This window comes from Myotis davidii, unplaced genomic scaffold, assembly GCF_000327345.1.
Source record: "Myotis davidii unplaced genomic scaffold, ASM32734v1 scaffold204, whole genome shotgun sequence".
Classification (NCBI taxonomy): Eukaryota; Metazoa; Chordata; class Mammalia; order Chiroptera; family Vespertilionidae; genus Myotis; species Myotis davidii.
Window position 1 is genome coordinate 3,484,836 of NW_006299715.1, and position 5,523 is coordinate 3,490,358.

Genomic DNA, 5,523 nt, shown 5'->3' on the forward strand with positions numbered 1-5,523 from the left:
CGGGGACGAGGCCCATCTGCGCGCGGCTGCAGCCGGACGCACTGACCACGCAATGAGTCCCCAACACTTCGACTCCGGGCGGCCAGCTGTGGTTCCCGCCAGAGCGTTCAAAGACCTCACGCGAGAGTAGGAAATGTCGCTGGGAGCGGCTGGGGACGAAGAGTGACGGGAAGGCGAGATAGCGGAACCCGCCCCAGGTTCCGCGCGTGCGCAGAAACCGAGACAGCCCTCTTCCGGCTCCAAGTAGGATATCTGCGGATGCGGAGGTGAGGACGGAAGTGGAGTTGCCCCTAGGCATGTGGGGCAAGCAGAATCCCGGATCCAAGGGCTAGACACCAGGTCCGCGGAGCTGGGCTGGAAGTGAGGAGGAAGAAAGGCAACCTCTGGTGGGCATGGACCGGAGTCCGCCAATGGGAGACATTCCAGGGTTCGTTCGGGGAAAACACATATTCTAGGTTTTGCTCAAAGGATGAATTGACATCTGCCCGGGGGAGGGCAGCAATACAGGATCTGAAGGGAGACAGTCGGGGATCTCCCAGGGAGAGGGCTGCGTTCTCATCTATTAAAGCTCATACCTGGGAGCTCCCACTCAGCAGGCTTGTGTACTGATGTGTCCACGATGACAAGGTGGGAAATAAAGGGGAGAACAAGGATGGAAATAATTTTCAGTGATTGGTTATGAGAAAGATTTGCAGTGCCTTCCGGAGGGAATCAAGCCTTATATATACTTTTAAAAAAATAGAATATTTTAGATTGACACAGGTAGAAATAAAACTATACTACATGTGTACTTGCCACTCAATTGGAGAAATCAATTATCATATCAAGTAATTGAAGTCCTTTGTCTGCTCCACCAATTACATTCCATTCCCTCTTGCCCAGGATGACCACTTTCCCAAGCAACTGTATGTTTTAATTTTTAATTACACATGCAGTGTTGTTTTGCGTATTTTTAGCAGTCAGTAATGTATATATCCTTTTACAGCTTTCTTTTACTTAATGCTTTTGAAGATTTGTCAGTGTTATGTAACTTTCCTTCATTCATTGCTACAGCTGGACACAAGTATTCCCTTATATGAATAAATCAGTATTTGTTTTCTTGCTTTGCATCCCCAGTACCTGACACATTGTAAGTGCTTAACTGTTGGTTGAATAGATGAATGCTGTAGCATTTGAGCTAAATCCTAAATAATTAATAGGATTCCAAATGACTTAAGGCAAGAAAAGCATTCCAGGCAAAGGGAACATTAATCTGAACAAAAGCAAAAATGTGAAACTGCATGAGGTATTTCAAGAACTTCCATAGTCTTAGAACTTAAAATGTAGAATTGTATGGAGATATGTGATGAAAGAGAAACTTAGAAAGATAAGATGAAGCTTAGATTTAAAGAATACTATCTGAGGATTTTACACTAGCTCACAGCCATTTTTGAATTATGAGGAAACTGATCAGAGCTGTATTTTTAGAGGATAATATTCATAGCACCATGAAGATATGTCTAAGAGGTAAAAATTAGTGGCAGGTAATTAAAGACCTCATAACAATAATGATCATTGCATTAAACATGTAAGTCAATCATGCAGACTCACTTAAAATTTGGAAACAATTTCCTAGTTCATGGTATCCCTTCCCTAGACAACTATTTCATACCGTCTATCAAACTTGCAACGTTTTCTCCTGCCTCCCGCTTAGCTGATTCCTTACATCCTATTCCAGAAAAGGACTTTCCCATGCTTTCATCCTCACATCTACAAAATCTATACCGTAATACACTCCCTGTGCTATCACTGTAAGTAAGTTGTTTGAGGAGAGAAAGCCCTTTAAGAATACTTTTTAATACTACATTCTGAAGCATAGCCAATTATAAACTCACATGACTGGATTGAAATGGGAACAGTAAAATATGAAAGAACAGAATGATTAGAAGACAATTGTTTTGTCTAAAAAATGTAAAGAACCCATACCTATAGTAATATAAATGAGATGTTAGTTTTTTTATGTGAGTTTCTTATGTTCAGGTAGATTAGGTATTGAGCTTTATATGCTAAGTCTAAATATGATTGATATTTATGTTTTTATAAGACCATTGTTTCTCCTATGTAACATAAGTATTTTATTTTGAAATAGATGTTTGATGATCCTATTTTAAATAATATATCAGCCTTTGTCTTACATGTTACCAAATTGTATGTTCAGTAACATAATTTTCACTTACTGATAAAAATAGAATGCACAGCCCTAACTGGTTTGGCTCAGTGGATAGAGCGTCAGCCTGCGGACTGAAGGGTCCCAGGTTCGATTCCGGTCAAGGGCATGTACCTTGGTTGCGGGCACATCCCCAGTGGGAGGTGTGCAGGAGGCAGCTGATCAATGTTTCTCTCCCATCGATGTTTCCAACTCTCTATCCCTCTCCCTTCCTCTCTGTAAAATCAATAAAATATATTAAAAAAATAGAATGCACATTGTATGACTTAGTACAGGTGTTAATTTATTCTCTCATTCTTTCAAATATATTTATTGAGTGCCTACCATATAATAAACACTAGTGTAGGTAGATAAAAAGATACATTAGTGGAAATCACTAGCCTGAAACCATATCACATGACTGTATTAGTGCATCTTGATATATAAGAAATTTTCAATTGCAGGCATTCAGTCTAATAAGTCACCTTAATTCGAGTTATTTCCTAAAGGATGCCTAAGCTAGATGCACAGCATCATAGCTCTGAAGTATGGTTATATATCCACAACAATCAACCTCAATGCACACATCTTAAGCATTAGTGCATTACACTCAATTTATGTGAATGACGTGATGTATAGGCACATCCTGCTGTAGCCTATAATGCAAATGTAGGTTATATGCAAATACTATGCCATTTTATTTAAGGGACTTGAGCATCCATAGATTTTGGTGTCTGGGGGTGACCTAGAACCAATCCCACATGAATACTGCAGGACAACTTTATGTAGTGAATGAGTTCTACTCCATCATGGCTTGCTGTATTCAGCTTTATCAGTGTACTTTGCAATTCCGAATGCCAACTTGCAGGTTTTACTGACATAGTTTTTCTTTTTAAATTTGTTTTTATTGATTTCAGGTAGAGGAAGGGAGCGGGAAAGAGAGATAGCAGCATCAATGATGAGAGAGAATCATTGATCAGCTGCCTCCTGCACGCTCCCTGCTGGGGATCAAGCCTGCAACCCAGGCATGTGCCCCAAACAGGAAGTGAACCTTGACCTCCTGGTTCATAGGTCGATGCTCAACCACTGAGCCACACCAGCCAGGCTGACATAATTTTTCTATTTACTAATCTGTGCTGAGGAGGTTTGCCTTACAGAAATAGGCTTAAGCCTATATAACAGAGTGATGAGGAGCTTCAGCACCCATGAGCTTGGATTTTGTAAAGGTCCCCAGAGCTGACAATGATAATGCTCTGTATTGTAACGCTCTAATGTCACGTCTCTGTTCTTATTCCTAGGTCAAGGATGCATTTCAAGAAAGTACTGAAAAATATATCACCAGCTCCCACCTGATAGTTGACCTAGCCATGGAAAACCTCATTGGAGCCTCACTAAATCAGACCATAACTGGCACTCTTAAAAACTCTCCCATCAAAAAGTATCAGGAATGACAATCTAAGATATAGATCTACCACTTCAAGAAAGCTGTACCAGTCAGCAGCCTAACAGATCAGCTAGTTTCTTTGGTCATCCAGCAGACATGCTCAAGCTACCAACACAGCAGTGGAAAATGTCTCTATATGAATGTTTTGCACATTATGTGTGTGACCCATTAGATTCACAGTGGTTCTCAACCTGTGGGTTGAGACCCCTTTGGGGGTCGAACGACCCTTTCACAGGAGTCGCCTAAGACCATGCTGCATATCAGATATCTACATCACGATTCATAACAGTAGCAAAATTACAGTTATGAAGTAGAAACGAAAATAATTTTATGGTTGGGGGTCACAACATGAGGAACTGTATTTAAAGGGCCAGAAGGTTGAGAACCACTGCATTAGAAGGTCATGAAATCAATTCTGTGAGTCATGATGAATATTTTTTAAAGACAAAAGAAAATTATAAATTATCAGAGTACTTTCCATAAATCCTTTGTGAGAATTGTGCACATTGCAAGAAATACTAAGGAGAGTTTCAATATGTGAAAAGATATTTGATGGAGGGGATATGATGAATAGAATGTATATTGGCTAAAACATGGTTTTGTCAGTCATTTGTCCACTGGTGTCTTGTTTGGTTTTCATAATAAGGTTGATGTGCAGTATAGCTTTATATTACCATGACTTGTAACTAGATGTGAAGTCATTGAGATTCAGTTGAAAACTGCATTGTTAAAGGTGTTATCTAGGCTACAGATGTATACATATATATCTTTGAGTTTGTGTTAATTACAATGTTTTAATCAAAATTGCTTTTTAAAATGAATCATTTCTTTTTTAAAAGAAAGAGGAATAATGAAGCAAAATATGCAGAAGCATGTTCAGGTTCAAATGTTGGATCTGGAAATGTGAATAACAATAATATTGAGAAAAATATTGATTCTAATCTGAAAATTTCAATTTCATTTGAGCCACATTTCAAAAAGAAAAAAGTAAGTGCAAGACAATATAATGAAGATGATTTAAAATATGGTTTTATCAAATGTGAAAAACCCTTTGAAAATGACAGACCTCAGTGTGTTATTTGTAACAATAGTCTTGCAAACGAAAGCTTAAAACCTCCCAAATTAAAAAGGCACTTAGAAACTGAGCAATGCTGAACTTACTGATAAACCGCTTGAATATTTTCAAAGAAAGAAAAAAGATGTAAAGTTATCGACACAATTTCTCAGTTGTTCTACTTCTGTCAATGAGAAAGCCTTATTGTCATCATATTTGGTTGCATATCGTGTGGCAAATGAGAAAATGGTTCACACAGCTGCTGAAAAGATTTATCCTTCCAGCATGTTTGGATATGGTACATACAATTTTTTATGATAAATTAAAAACTATTCCTAGTGATAACACAATATTTCTTCGAATTTGTGCTATTGCAGAACATTTAGGAACAATCTTATGTCCCGGTTGCAGTCTGGTGTAGATTTTTCCATCCAGCTTGATGAGAGCACTGACTTTGGGAGTTGTATAACACTTTTAGTTTATGTCAGATACGAGTGTCAAGGTGATTTCATGGAGAATTTTTTGTGTTGTTTACATTTTACTTCAGACCTAAGTGGATTAGACATTTTTACAGAGTTAGAAAAGTGCATTGTTGGTCAATATAAATTAAACTGGAAAAACTGCAGAGGAATTATAAGTGACACACAGCAAACATAACTGGAAAACAGAGTCATTAAAAAATTGCTAGAAGTCCTTTTTTTTTTTTTTTTCGGAGAACCGAAGATGGCGGCATAGGTTAACGCCAGAGATTGCTGCCTTGAACAACCAATTCAAATTAAGCTTGAACCAGGGAACGGACAACATCCAGAGCCACAGGAGGGCTGGCTGAGTGGAAATTTT

The 5,523-nt window shown here is 38.6% G+C and overlaps 1 long non-coding RNA gene across 1 annotated transcript; it reads left to right on the forward strand.

Annotated features, from left to right (window-relative positions):
• The first annotated feature begins 6 nt into the window (after positions 1-6).
• On the forward strand, positions 7-3,691 carry LOC107184991. Its single transcript, XR_001515904.1, has 2 exons — positions 7-360; positions 3,484-3,691. It is a non-coding gene; the product is annotated as an uncharacterized LOC107184991 (long non-coding RNA).
• Positions 3,692-5,523: the final 1,832 nt, after the last annotated feature.